The 20,801-nt window shown below is 36.6% G+C and overlaps 2 pseudogenes across 2 annotated transcripts; both read right to left on the bottom strand.

Annotated features, from left to right (window-relative positions):
* Positions 1-314: 314 nt before the first annotated feature.
* On the bottom strand, positions 315-10,134 carry LOC147542140 (trans-resveratrol di-O-methyltransferase-like; annotated as a pseudogene). The gene is made up of 2 exons (XR_015224369.1): positions 9,300-10,134; positions 315-782 (listed from the first exon to the last, which is right to left on the bottom strand). The product of XR_015224369.1 is annotated as a trans-resveratrol di-O-methyltransferase-like (transcript).
* A 4,530-nt stretch (positions 10,135-14,664) lies between these two features.
* Positions 14,665-17,470, bottom strand: LOC147542139 (trans-resveratrol di-O-methyltransferase-like; annotated as a pseudogene). Its single transcript, XR_015224368.1, has 2 exons — positions 16,540-17,470; positions 14,665-15,044 (listed from the first exon to the last, which is right to left on the bottom strand). The product of XR_015224368.1 is annotated as a trans-resveratrol di-O-methyltransferase-like (transcript).
* Between the last annotated feature and the right edge of the window lie 3,331 nt (positions 17,471-20,801).

Genomic DNA, 20,801 nt, shown 5'->3' with positions numbered 1-20,801 from the left:
TATTATAAGCCAAAAAATTGGAAACTGCCTATTGAGCACAAAAAATTGGAAACCATCCCAATTTGGAAACTGCCTATTGCTGCCTCTTAAACCTCCTCTTCAATTTTTAGAAACTGCCTCTTACACAGAGTTCTTGCAAGCAGTTGCAAACCTCTTGCAAATCATCGCAACCCTCTTGTAAACAGTTGTAAATTACGAAAATACCTAGAGAACAGAAAATTATGAAAAATTGAGTGATCACATTTTTCACCAAAACAAAAAAAAAATACTATGGAATTTGTATCAAATTTCCCTATTCTATATGACATAAATTAGAAAACAGAACATCAGATCATCATAAACAACGTTAGTATTTACAGAAATATAATTTATTAGCCAATGTTTTAGCATCAGGGAAAATCAAAACCACAAGAACACATAAACTTCTAGGCATTACACATACATATTAATAGCTGACACACGAATAATTACGGATAGACCTCAATTAGGGAATGAACCCCTGAAAGTGGCGTTATCTTGTAGTCTCTAAACCCCGATTCAGAGAAAAGCTGCTTCCATTCTTTCTCCGTTCTTTCTTTACCATTAACCATAGCCATCATTATTATGTCAAAAACAAGTTGGGTTTCAATTTCAATTTGGTTCAAATTCTCTCTTTTCTTCTCACGTTCCATCACAACGTCTACTATAATCACTTTTCCGCCCTCTTCTCTAGATGGAATGGCTTTTCTGCAGTTTTTCAGTATCTTTATGCAGTCTTCGTCCTTCCAATCATGCATTATAAACTACACATTTATAGCCATATTCATCATATACACGAAATTAATCATATTTTTTATTGGAAACAATCTTATATAAGTAGCTCAGTCCATTATGGGAAAATAAGTTTGGGCGTCATTTTTAGTAGGAGGTTGATAAAGATTATATCCAACAGCTGATATAAAACAACGATGATGCTATGCGCGGCCAATATCTCAGTCGAATCCCAGACAGGGTATTTGGCCAGTTCAGATCTAGTGAGAGAAAGTGTTTGACTTTCTCACTAGATCATGCTCGTCCAAGTACCCCGGTCGGGATATTGGCCGGGCATAGCACCAGTTTTGGACATAAAATCCTCTTCATGTAAATCGACTCAAAACATAAGGTTATTGGTGTCAATAATGAATTTTTTAATGTACCAAAATTGGTTACGATCTCCCTATAACAACTAGAGGTAATTTCTAAAAAGGTCAAAATAATATTGAAAATGAGTAGAAAAACACAAAACATTTGAAAATTATTATTCAGGTCAAAAAGTGTGCAAATACTAAAATACCCCTTTTTGTCATTTTGTGTAACTAAATTCTTTTATTTTTCTTTAAATTTTAATTCGATATAACTTTTGTTTGAGATGTCGGATTTCTATAAAACTTATATATTCAGAAATGATTTTTCATTAGCTTTCTAACAAGATCCACTTTCAATACCTTTTTACAAAAAAAAAAAACTCCAGAAAAAAAAAAGGCGTTTTTTTTCCTTTACGTTTTTCTGCAAACGCGTTTGCAACAATCAGTTATGCAAACGCGTTTGCAACAACCAGTTATGCAAACGCGTTTGCAACAACCAGTTATGCAAACGCGTTTGCAACAACCAGTTATGCAAACGCGTTTGCAACAACCAGTTATGCAAACGCGTTTGCAACAACCAGTTATGCAAACGCGTTTGCAACAACCAGTTCTGCAAACGCGTTTGCAACAACCAGTTCTGCAAACGCGTTTGCAACAATCAGAACTGCAAACGAGTTTGCAAAATCAGTTCTGCAAACGCGTTTGCAACAATCCGTTCTGCAAACGTGTTTGCAACAATCTCGACGACATCGGTATTAGAAAATTAGACACTTATTTTGTCGATGTTTTGAAAAGTAGTTTATACGCCTTAAATTCTGTAGTAGTAGTTGAGGACAACAAATGTGATGCTCAATCTCTACTTGGAAATGAAGCTTGTTGAAATAGAAAGCTATTCAAAGACCTTTTGGTTTTCTTTGTTTATTTCATCTTGGAGATCATCGGAAAATACATTATTTCTTAAACTAAGAAAAATAAAATTTATTTTCGTGTATTTCTACATAAAACCCTAATCCACTTGTCGATCTGACAATGAACTCTTCTAGCCTTCTTCAAAGTTTTATATTCGACTTGAAATCACAATAATCACTACTGCAGAAAAAAGACTAACTATCTGCAACATTACTCATATTTTCTTTTTCATTTACTATGTAGTTCACAAATAGAAGAGAAAATAATTGTAAATAAGTGATAGTACCAGACCATCAGATCAATGAGCTTCTTGTGCAAATGCCCTCAGACTAAACTCACATTATAATCACATTGAGCCTACAAGAAGCTTATCATAACGTTGGGTTGGCTGGCGTCGTAAAATGATAGAGTCGCCACTAGCGAGTGGCGTCGTGACAGTTATATTGAGGAACGTTATCGAGTGGAACATTGGTTGTGGGAATGTGAGGGAAAACTTCACCTCCTCTCCAGCTAACTTTTAGGGTATAAAAAAGCCTATGAGATAATAGTAAAAAATGAAGGTTGAAGAAATCTACCCAACCGTTGAGCTTCACAGTTTACTTCTTGTTGGCTGCGGATTTAGGTCCTTCTCAACACTCTTGATGACTCGGACAACGACGGTCTGACACATGTCCCTCACGGCAAAACGTCCTAGAGGTGGGTACCCAGTGAAGGTCTCCACAACCATGGGCTCGGTTGGAAGCATCTTAACCACACCAGCATCTCCATTCTTCAAGAACTTGGGTTCCTTCTCAAGCTCCTTTCCCGATCGCCTGTCAATCTTGGTGAGGATCTCACCGCACTTCAAGGCAATGTGGGGAGGTGTGGCAGTCAAGAACTGGAGAGTGTGCCAATCTGACCAGGACGGTTCATGATGATGACCTGGGAGGTGAAGTTGGCAGCTTCCCTGGCTGGGTCATCCTTGGAGTTAAGAGGCAACAAAACCACGCTTGAGATCCTTGAGCTTGTCAAGAACCCATGCATGCATACTTGAATGACCTCTTGTTCATCTCAGCAGCCTCCTCGAAATCTTTCAATAACATGCTTGCCAATACCTCCCAACTTGTAGATCAAGTGACCAGTGGTGGTTGACTTTCCAGAGTCGACATGTCCAATGACGACATTAATACTGATATGAATCTTCTCTTTACCAATGACGAGCAGATGCTAAGATACTACTACAGAAAATTAATTCACAGAACAAACAGAAACCATATGCTTCACTCAACAAATCAATGTATATATCATACCAATTACTTAATCAAGAGTAGTTAGTTACAAAATTAAAGATATAGAAAAAGCGGATTAAAACATATCTTGGATAAATTTGAGACAAAGTTCATCACAATACCTCTAAGATTCTACAAGTTATTCATCGATATTAGTAAAGCATGAGTAGTACTTAAACATTTCGACTGAGCACAAGATATGGTGTCTTCATCCGGGCTTGGGCTTCCCTCATTCTCTCTGTTGACTCCAATGGCGTATCGGAATTTTTCATCTTCTTCAACTTCATTTCTTCTTCGTACCGTTTTATTCGCTTTTCTTGCTTCCTTTTGCCTAGGCCTTTTCCATGGAATTTGTGATAAATCATCCGAAAAGCTTCTTTTGGAGTCATCTGGGAAGGTAAAGAAAATAAAACCAAGTAAGGGACATAGTAAACAAATTTTAAATGCACATTCTATAAAAGGAGCTTTGATACTTGTTTCCAACAAGTTTGAGATTTGGGTTTCTTCCTTCTTAGAGAATTGAAATGAGATATCTTTGTGATGCATACTTGATTTTGAAGATGAGCTAAACTTTGAATTCATATTAAGTGAGAATTTTATATTGATGAAAGTACAGAAAGAGATCTGAGCTTGTACTTAAATGGAGAAGTAGTGTTTAGGACAAAGAAGCAAGATTGTGATGAAAGTCTGTAAAACCTTACCACCATAATATTGCAAAAATCGAAGCTTTTCATAGCTACCCATTTCATCTGACGACAAAATCATCTGGGGCTTTCTCTATTTTTTTACTTCTTCTTCAGAGGAATTTCATCGAACAAGTTACCTACAACTCGGAATCGAAGAATCTGACCAACAAGCGTCGATCTAAAGAATACCCATCTAATTCAAGACAAACCCAACCCTAACTGCTAATTGAAGATAAAACAAACCAGTTTGTCAATATGCAATCAAGATACTTATAACGCTACCTAGATACCCAAATTCTTTAATCCTATCGTGCTACCCCAATCTGTACAAGATCAAAGTTTGGTATTTCTAGACAGAGAGACCGATCTCAGAAGAGATGCGTTTACAGTGATCACACCAAGGATAGAAATCAACGAGGATGAAATCGAAAGAAGCAATAGCTGAATGGAAGTTTGATCCGTTAAGCTTCAATATTGTGCCATCAACTACAAAACCATTACTTGTTGAGAAAGAAAGTGATGAAAAACAGAGATTGTCAGAGATTATTCGTCAATCCTTCGCAACATTTGAAGAAGAAGAACAAGCATGGAGAAAAAAAAAACCTAAAATTTTAGAGTTTTTTTTTTTTAAAAGTGAATTTTACTGTTTTAAGGGTGTTTTGGGAATCAAAATATTAGAAAATGACCTTAATGATAATTAACCATATTATTTTAAACTCTATAGATCATTATACATAATATTTTGGTAATTTCTAGTTAATAGAAAAAGTTCATGGTTTTTTTAGTCATTATATATAATTTTTTGACCCAAACAACCATTTTCTCTAACAACTACTAGCCCAAGTATTTTCTATTCTCTACTTTTCTCTCTCAGGATTCCTCAATTTACTCCCATTTTTCTCTCCACGCAAAATCACCAAAAATTTCTCCAAATTGATGCACTTCTTCTCCTTTTCTATGTAGTTTTTTTATTCTTCTTCACAAGAAAAATACAAATCCAGTTCAGGTTTTGTAAATATTTAGAACCTAGTCTTTCTAGATAAAGAGAAGAGAGAGAGAAAGCTAGCCGAGAGGTATAGAGAGAGATAGAAACAATGAGATTGAATACACAAGGAAATCTATGTAGAACAAGGATATACAAGATATGCACAAATCTATTGGTGTTGATCCCTTGGTTGCCCAGTTGCATGCTGGAGGCGGTTTGTAGTGTCTTCGGCTTGGGTTGGGTACCTGATCCATTCAGGTTGGGTATTATATCCATAATACTCCCCTCAAGTTGGAGCGGGAGGAGAAACAACGCCCAACTTTCTAGTAATCTTCTTGAATGCTTCGGCCCCCAAAGATTTTGTAAAGATATTTGCAAGTTGTTCTGTTGTGAAAGTAAATGGAGGAGCAATTAGTTTTGACTTGATCTTCTCACGCACTAAATGGCAGTCGATTTCGATGTGTTTTATTCGTTCATGTACTACGGAATTATCAGCAATGTGCAAGGCTACATGATTGTCACAATGAATAAACCCGGGAGTGGAATGGTTAAAACCAAGGTCATGAAGAAGATACTTGAGCCTTTGAAGCTCACATGTAAGGGTGGCCTGTAACACCCCTATTTTCTATATATATCAAATTAGGTGAAAATAACAAAACTCTAGGTCAATTTGGGGTTGGGCCTAATATGAAGTGTAAGTTAGTGTGGGCTTGAGCATCATAAAATAAAAGTGGGTTAGAAGGAAAACTAAGGTTGCTTGAGTTAATTATATAAAAAAAGGTCTAGAGCTCTTTTTGTGGATCTAGAACAAAACTTAGAGAGGGAAAGAGAAATGGTATTCTTTGGAGAAGATTTTGATGAATAAGTTGAATAAATCTATGTATTGTTTATGTTATGGTTAGTATATCTTCTTAATCTTCAACAAGCCACTCTTAGTGAATGAAGAATGGATAAAGAAGAAAAGAGGTAGGATGGAGTTCTCTAGAGAGAGAAAGGGGCATGATTGTGTTCTTGATGTCATCTAAGGCAAAAGAGGTAGATTTCTTATCTCTTAATCCTTTTGTAGGCTTTTTCAATTGATTCCATGATAGGTTTAGTATTGTTAATCACATAAAGTTCTATAAAGAATGATTGAATGATTTAGATATTAGTTCTATCTTGAATTCCATAAAATATCTATATAGGACAATGTATTGATCTAACTTCAAAATTAGATCTGGATTTATTGGTAACGAATCTAGGTGTCTATCTTATATGGTTGGAAAGGTCCGTTTGTCTACTTTCTAGTGATTCAAACGGTGAGTTAATTGGAGTTCCGAGCGAGGAGTTACAATAGTTTACGTACGAGGTGTCAGAGCAGTCCCTACTGTATTTCTGTCTAGATTACAAGTAAATCTGGTATTGATTTATAATGAATCTCGATGTGTATCTTATATGGTTGGAAAGTCTGTTTGTCTACTTTCTAGTGGTTCAAACGGATAGTTAATTAGAGTTCCGAGCGAGGAGTTATAATAGTTTTCGTACGAGGTGTCACGGCAGTCCCTACTGTATTTCGGTGTAGATTAAAATTAGATTTGGTATTGATTGGTAATGAATCTCGGTGTGTATCTTATATGGTTGGAAAGGTCTGTTTGTCTACTTTCTAGTGGTTCAAACGGTGAGTTAATTGAAGTTCCGAGTGAGGAGTTATAATAATTTTTGTACTAGGTGTCGATACAATCTCCAATGAGCGAATTGATTGAGATAATTCACATGGTTCCTATTCTTTAAGCAATGTATTTCCTAGGTATATGATACCTTATATTGGTGAGTCTATATTTGTTAACTATTATTGTTGTTTGTTTGTTTGAGGTTGTGATCCACGTGGGGATCTATTATGAGCATCATCCATTTTGACTTGCCATGTGTTGTTGGCTTTAATGGTTTGGGGAACTTGTTTGTAATTCTTTATTAGAGCCAATGTTTGTGGTGTGATGCTATTATGATGCTATTATGTGTGTGATGCGATGGATGTGATGGAGGGTTGAATGAGTTTATGTGGTTGGTTCGACCCTCTCTACCGAAGGTGATGTAGGTATGGAGCGTATGGGGTCGGCGCTCACACAATGGATGACCTTGTGGACCACATTCTCATTCGACTTATGTTTGTTGTATGATGCTATTATGTGTGTGATGTGATGGAGGGTTGTATGAGTTTATGTAGTTGGTTCGACCCTCTCTACCAAAGGTGATGTAGGTATGGAGCGTATGGGGTCGGCGCTAACACAATGGATGAACTTGTGGACCACACTCTCATTCGACTCATGTTTGTTGTATGATGCTATTACGTGTGTGATGTGATGGAGGGTTGTATGAGTTTATGTGGTTGGTTCGGCCCTCTCTGCCGGATGTGATCGAGGCATGGAGCGTATGGGGTCGGCGCTAACACAATGGATGACCTTGTGGACACACTCTTATTCAACTTATGTATGTTGTATGATGCTATTATGTGTGTGATGATGGAGTTGATGGAGGGTTGTATGAGATTATGTGGTTGGTTCGGCCCTCTCTACCAGATGTGATCGAGGTATGGAGCGTATGGGGTTGGCGCTAACACAATGGATGACCTTGTGGACCACACTCTCATACAACGTGGACACCAACTTGTCATATCATTCGACGAGAGTTGGATGATTGTGTCTTTTGGCATAATATTTTGTCGACTTAATTGTCAAGTTAGGGTTCTATAAAGGTCTATCTTGGTGAATAGTGTGATCTTTTTATATCTATTGAAAAAGAGAAAGATTATTATCACGAGAGTTAATATTGGATTAGAATACGAGGACGTTGAAAGCCTAATAACCAAGAACATAAATTACTAATTTCTACATGCGTGTGGTAAATCTCGTTGTATTATTTTAGTTGTCACGTTAAATTTCAGATAACGCCAATAATGAATATGAATGAAATACTTCCTTGATTGGGGATTGAGCTTGCCTACCCGAGACTTAGGTTTGAGGAAATCTACTGCAGTTGGGTTTTAACCCAGCTATTTCATTTTTCAGGTATTGATTGTGCACTCATGGTAGGCGTCGCTCGTGGATCCAGTTTGAAGGTCTCAAATCTTCGATTTCAAGGCGGCTTGAGATTTGGGATTTGGGGCGCTACATGGCCAAAGCTCGATACTCAGCTTCAACGGAAGATGTAGCAACGGTAGGTTGATTCTTGGATTTCCAAGAGAGACGGCTACAACCAAGCATAGTAACGTAGCCAGAGGTGGAGCGTCTGGTGGAAGGGCATTCGACCCAGTCAGAATCACAAAAACCAGAAATGTGAAGGGAACTAGAAACCTAGAGAAAGATTTTATGGTTTAGGGTTCCCTTCAAATAACGGAGGACACGATGAGCGGCACCCAAGTGAACAAAACTCGGAGTCTGCATGAATAGACTCAAGTTGTTAATTGTGTACGTAATACCAGGGCGGTTGATAGTCAAATACAAGAAGCAACCATTTAAGCGACGGTAGATGGTGGATTAGACAATTGGGTTCCATCAGTTGAAGACAGACAGAGTTTTTGTTCCATAGGGAAACCCGAGGGTTTGGAGGCTATCAAGCCGGAGTCCTGAAGGATATCGAGCGTGTATTTTTGTTGGCAGAGGAAGATGCCCTTATAAGAGCGAGAGACTTTAATACCCCAACAAATATTTGAGACTGCCTTTAAGTGAAAATGGACGGTCAAGGAAAGATTGGAGAAGAGAAATGGACATATGATCATTACCGGTGATAATGATATCATCACATAAACCAAGGCATATAAAGAAGTGGTGCGAGTTATGTAAGTGAATAGAGAGTAATCAGAAAGTATTAAAACTACAAAAGGAAGAAAGGAGAAAAGGGTTACTGAAGTCTTTGCTTGTGGATAACCATGATACTACTTTCGACATTATCACATATGTGTAAAAGAAACTCTTCACCATACGCTAGTGTGTGGTAGGCTTAAAGAACACTATACATGAGAAATCATGCAAGGGAATAGACACGCATTATATATATACAGTGTGTGTGTATTTGCGTGTTCGTGTGTCTGCAGGTATGTAGGTTGTAAACGGTAGCTTATCGAATCGGATATAGGTATATCCATTTTATATATTATTATTAATAAAATTTATATTTTTATATATTATTATCGGAGCCAGATATTTATCGGATTGGATATTGGTGTATCTGTATCCGGTAAGTAGATATCCGATAGGCAGATATCTGATAAGTATCCGATATCCGAAATTTCAAAAAATCGAATACAGATCAGATGTCGAATATTAGGATATCCATTGACAGTTTATGGGCGTGTGTGTTTTTGTATATATACCTTCATGAAAACTGAATTGGCTGGAGGGATGGCCTCAAACATGTCACCACCAAGGAAGTCTACGTTGTTGAGCTTACTGCTTAGGCAAATCAGTAACCACATTTGGGAGGTCAAGAACCAGGCATTTTATGTGGGGAAATGCTTGAGAAATAGCCTTAGAAGCAGAACCCATGCCACCACCAACATCCACCAAAGACTTCAAATCATCAAAAACTTTCTTACACTCTTTGAATATGATACTCATCACCATGGAAGAGTCGTTAGCCATGGCTTGGGCGAACTTCTTGCCATGTTCAGGCTGTTGTTTCTCCCATAATTCCCAAATTGTTGTACCGTGAGCAGCCTCGAATGGCGTGGAATACTCACATCTCTCATCAAAGCAGGTAGATAAGAAATGCAAGGGTGTCATGAAAATAGGATCTACGATAGCGAGAACAATAGTTGACATGGTGTTGGGACAGTCTTTCAGCAAGAGCGTTGAAGATGGTGTCAGCACAAACCCTTCTTCTTCTTGTTCTTCATCACTTTCATCATCAAGCTTTTGTGTAAGAAAGAAGCCAGCATGAATCAAGAAGCGCATTAGGCGATTAACGTAATCCGTTTTTGTTGGTGGTAGAGAAAGAGCAGCAACAAGGGTAGAGAGTGGCATGGGTTTTCCATGGCTTTGGATCATGTCTGGTATGCCTAATTGAACTGCACATCTGAGTGTCTGTGATTGTACAGAGCTGAATACATACTTCCATATGTGAGTATAAGCTTCCATTAACTGAGCAGGATTATCTTGCTGATTCACATCTTGATGCTTGCAGTCCATCTCTCTCTCACTCTCTCACACACACAACACACACACACACAAGGATATATGTACAAGAAAGTCTTTTTGAGTCAGTAATATAACTTTGGAAATATAATTGAATGCTTTAACTGGGGGGAATATAATCTCTGAGGCATGAATCTTCCACAGAAGTGAAGCCAAGTCTTTCACTAAATTAAAATATACTCCAATAATTGAAAGGGTTTAAGTAAAAGAAGATAGAGGACAAAAAGTCTGACATGTATATATAATCAACATACAAAAATTAAAAAATCAAACTTTGTGGATTTTTTGCCTTATTATAAGCCCAATTATTTACCTTTATTTTTTTTTTAATGATTTATAGATAAGTGGCAGAAAGATATCAATCTTTCTTCCCCCAAAAGGATAAAAAGTAGATCAAGAAGCATGGTTTTGCAATTTGTGGCCTTATTTGGAAAGTGAGGAAAGTGAGGCTTTAGCCATTCTTAATGGCCTTATTTGGGCGAAAAATAATAATTACAAGCAGGTCATTATTGAAAGTGATAATATCAACCTCATCAAACACCTGAATAACCCACGTCATCAAGTGCAATGGCAATCTCTAGTGCATATTCGTGAAATACGAGACCTAACTCATATGCTCCACCAGGTGAAATTCAGTCATATCCGAAGAACAGTGAATGCTCAAGCGGACAAATTAGCGAAATGGGCGCGCAAAAAGGAAAGATCAAAAGAATGGACTTGTATTCCTTATTTTCTTTTGTCGATGTATTGTAATGGTACCTTGAATATTTAGTTTTTAATATATCTATCCTTAACAAAAAAAAAAAAAAGAACTATTTGATGATAGAGTTATTTATATTATGGCCCCTTACTTTGTGACTAGTTTTTTTTTACTTCTTATTTTTCGTAAATTGAATATTAATCTCTTTTTTTCTAACGTCGTTTATATCATTAGAATCTTTATTTCTCTTCCAAAACTACCTGTACTAGGTTAATGTGCATTGTTCCTTTTCAACGTTGTCAAATCAGCTCCATGAGATTAACATACCCTCCCCCTCTCTCTAGACACTAACTGTTGTTCTTCTGGTTATGGTTTGAGTTCACTTTATCTCTGTCTTGTCTTAATTAAGACAGAGTCCCGATTGGAGTAAGGAACTTCCTTTCTCTAAGTTATAGAGATATAGACCATAAGCGAATAATGATTTATCAATATTCCTTCTTTGGGATTAACCGAGTTAGACAAACATTAATGGAGTCGAGGCGAGAATAAATTCTCTTTTCTTAAGACATTTTACACCCCCGTAACAGTACCAAACGTTAAAATGTATGCCCTCGGGATATAACGACTATCCTTTCAGAATTTTAAGATGGTACTTCTATATTCTGAAAGCGGACGAACCTTCGTAAATAATATGAACTATTGGACTGATGCGAATGGATTTTCTAAACACTTGACTATTAAAACTTCATTCAGATACTTCTCTCTTTGGAATTCCAGACACACCAGAATAAATACTGATTCCAAGAGAGAATAGAAGAAGAAAATAGACGGGATTCACTCGGAGACTTCTTTCTTCAAAATTCTAGATATACTAGAATACTTCCAAATCAGATTTATATTCCAGGCACACACTAGAATACTGATTTTTAGAAGAGAAGAAAAGAAGAGAATGAATTGGATGTAAAATGAGATGAATTTGGGTTGTTTATCTAGGAATTGAATAGGTACATGTGTTTATTGGGATTAATGGATATATCCCTTCAAAACGGTGGACTAAACTGAAAACTAACTGAATATTAGAGTCGGTTGTAACCTGGACCGTTGGATTTCTCTAAAAAATTCGGAGGAAACGCCAGCCATTAGTTGCATACCGAATGGCACCCAACAAAGTAAGAGATCAATCGTTAGATGAAAATCTAGCGAAACCCCGAAGCTGGCTCGACACGGAGTAGACGCCCGTCGTTGGAGCTCGTTGATCCAACGCGTTTGGCTTCGTCCCAACTCTATCCCGATACCATCATCGCGCTACCGTCGGATCTCTTCAAATCTCGCGTAGTCAACGCAAGCCGTCCAGATCTGGACGTGCTCGCTTTGCTCAAACGGCCCCCAAATTGACTTGTCCAATTTGACGCTTTAGTCCCTATTTTAACTGATCTTCGTTCAAACTTTAAACTTGAATTTCTCATTCATCTGAAATTGTAATTGAGTTATTATTGGCTCTAAGTTGAAGAGGTCGATGAGACGAACGCAATGGCGCATTCCTTTTCTGAGTTTGACAAGTTGGGTCGAACCAAAATCAGCTCCAATTCCAACACTAACTTCTTTCTCTCTCAAGACTCTAACTTCTCTTTCTCTATCTGACACTAACCTGTTTGGCTCTCTATACCCAAACGTTTCTCTCTCTCAAACTCCCAGCTCAGTACTTGAGAAGGTTTCTCGCCTCTCTAAAACCGTTTCTCTCTTTCGAACTCCCAGCTCAGTACTTGAGAAGGTTTCTCGCCTCTCTAAAGCTGTCTCTCTCTCTCTCTCTCTCTACATGTCACATAACGGATTGTTTGGTATTACCCATATAGAGATTTTGCTAAGGCGTACTTCGTGTTCTAAGGTCGGATATCGGAATTTAAGTGATCGTCATCATTATCACAGTCAATGGAAGCTTAATTTATGAGGAACAAATAATCATCATCGTCACAGTTAGTGTCCAGAGTGATAGGAAGAAATAGATTTGGCAACTTAATCCCTTATTTACTTTGGACAATTTGGAGTGGTTTGCGGTGCAAACGTTGGACATAAAAATGGTAAGAGTTTATTAAATGTTAGTTTAAATATGCCCAATTTCCTATCAAAAGGAACCATACACGTTTACCTATGCTAGGGTAGTTTTAGAAAATAAATAAAGATTTTGACGATATAGAAACGACGCCAAAAAAAAATTTATTGATTTTAAATTTATGAAAAATAAGAAATTAAAAAAGTTAGTCATAAAATAAGGGGCCAAAAAAACTGAACTCTTAATAACACAACTCCATTATTAAGGAATTGTAATGATTTTTAAAACAAAGGATATAAAATCTACGGTTAGGTTTGTTTGAAAATTATTTATTAATATCTTAGTGTCTGGGGTGAAATTAAATTTAATGGGTATTTGGAACAGACAGTTATGAATAGTCACGACTTAATGGAAAGGCATCTTCTGAGTTTAAAAGAGTCGTGATTTGTTGTTTCCCTAGATCGATTTGAGTCTTTACGTTCTCTGGTTTACTTATTACAATCGAGTTTTTGTTCTTAGTTAAAATAGAATAGTCTGGTATATATTTCGAGTTGTTAGTCTATCTGTTTCTCCCAATAGAGTTTCTGGTCGTACTGATCAGACCAGAATAGTCATGCCTCTAATTATTAGAGAGATGGACAATGTTGGTGTATAATAGTAAATGTTCTTTCAGGCATACCCGAGATAGGCGAAAAGTGGGTTAAGTTGGGACGATAATGAATTATCTTTCTTTAAGATATTTTACACCCCAATAAAGTACCAACAGTTAGGTATATGTCTCCCAGGATTCAACAACTTCCGTGCAGGGTTGTGATAGTACTTCACGGTTCAAAAAAGCGGGTGAACCTTCATCAGCAATATGAACTCTTTGACTTCTCCTGATTTGAACTTATTGACTCCTAACTTGATTTCTAGTTAACTCCTGACTTGGTTTCGAGATAACTTCTCACTTTAGTTTGTATCTAGGCACGATAGGATGCTCTAACACCAAGTCTAGATTCAATCAAATGCTCTTGTTCCAGATTCTAGATACACTAGAAAGCTCTTGATTCTCGATTCTAGATGTTATGAATTACTCTCGATTCCATATTCAAGGCATACTCGAATGCTTTCGATCCATGTTCTTCAAAAGCTTAATTTACTTAGAAGAGCAGAAGATAGTGAATTGAGTGATCTTGGGTTCTATTTTTAGGTTTCGAAAGGGTACAAAACAAGGAGGTGCATCTCTTCGCTATTAGGAGAAGTTTTGGTAGTTATTGGCTCTAATTTGGTGACCTTTTCGGCATGAAAAGGTTGGGTTGCCTTCTGGTGCGTTGGATATGAGGCAAAATCGCGAAATGAACACGATTTTTTGGATTTAGAGATGATCTCGAAAGCAAACCGCACATGGATGATTTCTAGCCATTGGATTTAAAGCAAATGAGGAAAGAACAAGACCTTTAGATCCTAGCGTATGCTCGAAAGCATCCCGAAGACTAAAAGCAAAGGCCCGTTTGGACTATTTCGTTTTAAAGTAATCTAAGCCGTCAGACCTGGTCTTTTTATTGCATAAAAGACCTTCAACCTAACTTTCTGTAACGCCCCAAGTCTCTGGACACTCTTGCGAGCAATGTGGGACTATTACACTTTCCCATCTCATCTTTTAGTCCCTTTACTTTAACAAAATAATTAAAAATTAAATATCTCAATTGATATGTTGCAGAGGGAGCGGAGGCTTGGAGAGAAACTAAATGGAGGGATGAATAGGATTTCTCATAATAAAGATCACAAAACAGAAGAGCACTGGACAAACCAAACCCCAAAAGAACACAAAATCATAATCGAATGAGCACACGTACACACTGATGCTAGCACAGACGGCTAAGGATAAACCTCAATCAAGGAACGAAACCCTAAAAGAGGAGTAATTTTATAGTCACTAAAGCCAGATTCAGAAAAGAGCTTCTTCCATTCTTTCTCTGTTCTTTCTTTACCATCAATTAGAGTCCGCATCATCATGTCAAAGATCAGTAGGGTTTCAGTTTCAGTTTCATGTGCATTTTCTTTTTTCTTCTCAGGTTCCATCACAGCGTCTACTATTATCAACTTTCCTCCCTCTTCACTAGATGGAATAGTTTCTCTGCAGTTCTTCAGTATCTTTACACAGTTTTCATCACTCCAGTCGTGCATAATGAACTGCATATTTGTAATCATATATATATAGGAAAGAATAATTAGTCCTCCACAGACAAAACAAAAGTCTTCGGGAAACTGGAAAATAATAGATGGGTTCGATAATAGATAAGACTTCCCGCCTCATTGTCAATTAATTTTAAGGAAATGCTAAAGTTACAAAAGATTTTGACAAAAGATAGTTCCCAGCTGATGTGGCGGTTGTGGTTTGAAACTTTGACCAAATCTAGACCGTTGAGAGATGAATATCACAACCGCCACATCAGCTGGGAACTTTTTTTTGTCAAAATTCTTTGTAACTCTAGCATCTCCCTTAATTTTAAGCTCCATACCCACAAACTTAAAATGGCATCAGAGTGAGGCTTAAGGTGCACAAGTAAATAGTTTATGTGTGAGATTAGTCCCACATGGGAGAAGGGTTATCTAGCAACCAAATCTAGGTCTTTTTCACTCATTGACAATTGGTTTTGAGTTGGATGACCACAAACTTAACATGATATCAGAGTGAGGGCCGCACGTGTTCCTCGTCACGCAGAAAAAAACAAGTGTTAGACTAACTAACCTAGGGTTATCTAGCAACCAAGAATATAATGTTTAGGTCATTTAATATCATGAGAGAAAAAAGTGGATGTAGTCACTAAACGATGTCTAAGTCATGTTGGAAAAAATGAACAATTTATTATGTACAGTTAATTTAATTTGAAAATACTTTATTTTGAAAATAACATTTGAATTTTAAATTTATGTCTACTAATTTTTTGTATTTGAATTATAAGTTTTATTTCAAATTAAGAAGATGTACCTTTACAACTTTAACTACTTTTATGAAAGGTTGCAAACTTTCATAAAAGTTGTTTACCTCTTTATATATAAGAGAATTGATAAGAGAAAACACAACTTAGAAATCAGAAAACAAGTTATCTTTTTATTCTATAATAAACTCTTAGCCAAATCTTGATTGTTCTTGTGCTCCTTTAGTAAATCCTCACATATTACTTTGTGCAGATTTATATAAGGCTTGTAATATCTTGGGAGGCAATTTGCTCATAACCTATAAGTAATCTCAAGTGGAGAGGGAGCAAATATTGCTTTAAGGAAAGTGTATTTAAATACACGTTTCAAGTCTCTATAATCCTATATTAATTTGTTGTATTACTAAAAATTTCTAACAAATCATTTAATATCATGCTCAAAAGAGAAATTTTGAGCATGGGTTGTTACTAATAGAAAAAATTCTATTCATCCCTCCATTTTGGTCCCTCCTCCAGCCATCCGCCGATGTGGCAACATATCACTTGAGTGTGGAGCAATTGGAGAGAGAAATGGGAGAAAATATACTCCGTTGATATGTTGCCACATCGGCGGAGGGCTGGGGGAAGGACCAAAATGGAGGGATAAATAGAGTTTTTGGTTACTAATATCATCACTACAGGATTGTTCCAGCCTGCAGGGGAAGTGGTAATACCTAGGTTATATGTGTATGCAGATGTTGACATACCTTCATGAAAACTGAATTGGCGCAAGGGATGGACACAAACATGTCACCACCAATGAACTCTATGTTGTTGTTGCCCTTTGGGCTTTGGCAAATCAGCAACCACATTTGGGAGGTCAAGAACAGAGCATTTTATGTGTGGAAATTCTTCAGAAATAGACTTAGCAGCAGAGCCTATGCCTCCTCCAACATCAACCAAAGACTTCAAATTATCAAAAACTGTCTTACCCTCTTTGAATATTACATCCATCACCAAGGAAGAGTCATTAGCCATGGCTTCATTAAATACCTTGCCAAGTTCTGGTTTCTTCTGTCCCAAGTACTTCCAGAGGTGCATACCATAAGCAGCCATGAATGCCGAGGATCCGGTACTCTTCTCTTCAAAGCAAGTATTTAAGAAATGCAAATTAAGGCGTTATAAATATAAGATCCACGATCGCAAGAACAACAGATGCCATGTTGGTAGTATTGTCTTTAAGCAAGAGCCTTGAAGATGGTGTCAGCACAAGCCCTTCTTCTTCTTCTTCTTCTTCTTCTTCTTCTTCTTCTTCTTCTTCTTCTTCTTCTTCTTCTTCTTGTTTTTGATTTTCGTCAAGTTTTTGCGTAAGAAAGAAGCCAGCGTGAATCAAGAAGCGCATTAGACGATGGACGTAATCAGTCTTCTTTGGTGGTAGAGACAGAGCAGCAACAAGGCTAGAGAGAGGCATGGGCTTTCCATGGCTGTGAATTATGTCTGGTATGCCTAACAAAACAGCACACCTGAGTATCCCTGAATGTACAGAACTGAAAACATACTTCCATATATGAGTATGAGCTTGCATTAAGTGATCATGATTATCCTCAATCACTTCTTGAATATGATTGTTAGAATTCATTTCAAGATTATTTGCTCTTTGTTGTTCACTTGTTTAGATGCAAGTATGATGGTATGTGTAAGTTGCATGAGTAGATCTTCATATATAGATATAGAGAGCCTAAATTACTTCATGTGTTTCATGTGTGTAACTATCTATATTATGAGTAAAAGATTTTTTTCTTTTTATAATATTCTTGTGGGACACCTATTTTACTTTTATCAAACTGAGAACTTACACCAACTCTGATCTTTATCAAATTCAGAGTTGATTTATAAGTTGAAATACATGCATTGAATACAAATACTTGTTTCAAGATCTTAAGATAAAACCATTGAAAACAACTAAAATTACACATATACTTAATGTGGGGATTAAGTAGGTTATTCCACTCCTTTGAGATTCAATGTGGAGGAAAAATAAATCTCTTCAAAATAGAAAAGTTTTAGGCGGTGTGGTTTTACGGACTGTTTCGTAACAGAAGCCGTTCGTAATACTCTGTGTTTTGTTGTGAATAGCCTTTAACCTTCTGCCATAGACCATTAGAAGGCTCACGAGGAAACGCAAAACTAGCTACATTCAGTCGGTTATTAATTCAGAGGACACTTTTTTCTTTTCTTTTTTTTCTCTAAAAGAATATTAAAAAATTGCTACAAGGTCCCAACTACTTTCACGACCGAAACAATTAAACATAGGCCTGTAAACGGTGGTCCGAAAATCCGAATCCGATCCGCATCCGCACTCAAATAATCCGACATTTCGAATTTCGGATTCGAATTTCGGATGTCTTGTCGGATAATTTTCGGATATCGGTTTCGGATTCGGATATAGCTATATCCGACTTCGAAAAAATCCGATCCGATTCACATTTGAAGTCAGACTTCAAAGAATCAAAGTTCAACTTCAAGTCTTCAACTCTTATCGGAATTTCGGATCAGACAATATTGTATTTGAATTTCGGATCGGATAATATTCGGATTTCGGATAATATTGTGTTATAATGTTATGGCTTAAAATTCAGAATTTCAGATCGGATAATATTCGATATTCGAATAGCATTTCGAATATCGGATTCGGATGTCATTTTTGACCATCCGTCGGATATCGAACCCTTATCGGTTAGTTCGAATGATTTCGGATTTCGAATTCGGATAGTACTGTATCCGAAAATAGTTCGGTCCGTTTACAGCCCTAATTAAACACAAAGAAAATTACATATGGATTAAGTTATAAGAATGTGGGGACTCAGTTAACCTGTTTTTCCTTTCTTTTTATTAAACAAAATTGTATGTGAATAGGATGCAAATATAATCCATTAGCTTTTCCTAAACCCAAAAGGACCTACCAACTTTTAAAATTTTGAAGCTTTTGTAAGTGGAGTTTCACACGATATATAATCCAAGACTAAAAATTAACTAATTCTTTTGGCAAAATAATGACTCTAGTAACATAGATTTTAGAACTGTGGTCCATTATTTCTTAATGTAGTGGTTGGACACTCACCCTATTTGGATGTCAAAAGTTAATTGACGATCGAAGTAAAAATTCATTTGTCCCTGACTTATTTTAATAGCTAGGTTATCAATAACATATAGTAAGTATTAAAAAATGAGTTTTAGTTAGGTGGCATAGGGTAGCCTTAAAGATTTTATATGGTTTTTAGGATCCCGAGATGTCTTCTAGGAAAGTAGCTATAAAGTTTATTTAGTTTATTATATATATGTCATATAATGATTCTTTCTAATGTCAAAAGAATATAGACTGAAAATTGAAGATGCTCCTCAACACCAGATCGAATGTGCACAATTTCCATAAAGAGATAAGAATCACACATTGTCAATGAGTTTGCCAAGATATTTAGGGTTCTGAAAAATTCATTGTGACCCAGCTCTTCCTTTATAGCCTTACCTAGTTCCTAAAACATCTCAGAAATCACCTTAAATAATTGAGGAAAGTGAATACACTTTAACTATCTATCACTTGGCTAGGTTTCATCAACTGTGTAAAAGAAGAAGATGATTGAAATGCTAAAATCTCTTATTTTCATTAGTTGAATTACAAGTGAGATTTGATATAAATTTAGTTTTTAGAGAGAGTATTGAGAGAGAAGTTTGTTACAACTAATCAAGTATCAAACTAAAACAGAATTCTCAACTAACTTTCTCTAACTAACTTAGTTACTTAACTAATTATAACTAATTATTTGTAACTAACAGTTTAACTAATGAACATCCTTAACAGCCCCCTGCAAACTCAACATGGGAGAAACAATGTTGAGTTTGGACCTGAGTTCCGTAAATCAAGAGATAGAGAGAGGCTTAGTAAGGATATCAGCCAATTGATCATGAGTTGAAATATGTCGAACTTGGAGCTTTTGATGCTTAACCAAATCTCTAACAAAGTGAAAAGCAATCTCAACATGCTTCATTCGATTATGAAAGATAGGATTAGTTGTTAAATAGGTAGCACCAAGATTGTTACACCATAGAATTGGACATGAAGTAGAGGTGATCTTCAATTCCTGAAACAAAGACTGAACCCAAACAAGCTCAGAAGCTGCATCAGCTAGGGCTTTATACTCAGTACTCGACCTTGTCACTGTTGGTTGCTTCTTAGAGCACCAAGAAATCAAGTTTGAACCCATGAAAACCAAAATCCCTCCAGTGGACTTACGATCTGAGGGCAACCAGTCCAATCAGCATCAGAAAATGCCTGAAGCTTATTATCAGAATAACCAGTTAGTGAGAGAGGGGATTTGGTAATAGTAAAAGTGTGATTAATAGTGTGTTTCAGATATCTCAAAATTCTCTTTACTGCACACCAGTGGTATTGAGTTGGACTTTGAAGAAATTGACAACTTTATTAACTGAAAAGGAGATGTCTGGTCTTGTAATGGTAGCATATTGAAGAGCACCCATTGTACTTCTATATAACCTAGTATCTGAATCATTTAAAGGATCCCCAACACTCTTTTTGAGAACACAATTGGTTGCCATAGGAGTAGAGACTGATTTTGCTTCACTCATCTTAGTTTTAAGCAACAACTTTGTAATATATTGTCTTTGAGATAGGAGTAAACCATTAAAAGAGGGTAAAACTTCAATGCTCAGAAAGAAATTGAGATAACCTAAATCAGAGATGGCAAACTCAGTGGAAAGAGTGTTAATGGTTGATTGCACCAGAGATGGATCACTTCCTGTATGATTATGTCATCCACATAAATGAGTATATATAGAGCAGAGGAAGGAGCGACATGATAGAACAAAAAGGTATCAGTTTGAGAGGCCAGACATCCTTGACTGGCAAGAAAATAGCTTAATCTTTCAAACCAAACTCGAGGAGCTTGCTTCAAATCATATAGAGACCACTGAAGTTTACATACATGAATTGGATAATCAGAATCAATGAAAC

The sequence above is a fragment of the Eschscholzia californica genome, unplaced genomic scaffold (assembly GCF_041429995.1).
Source record: "Eschscholzia californica isolate CP2 unplaced genomic scaffold, dmEscCali1.0.p SCAF_4, whole genome shotgun sequence".
NCBI classification, from domain to species: domain Eukaryota; kingdom Viridiplantae; phylum Streptophyta; class Magnoliopsida; order Ranunculales; family Papaveraceae; genus Eschscholzia; species Eschscholzia californica.
This window is presented reverse-complemented; position numbering and strand designations above follow the sequence as displayed.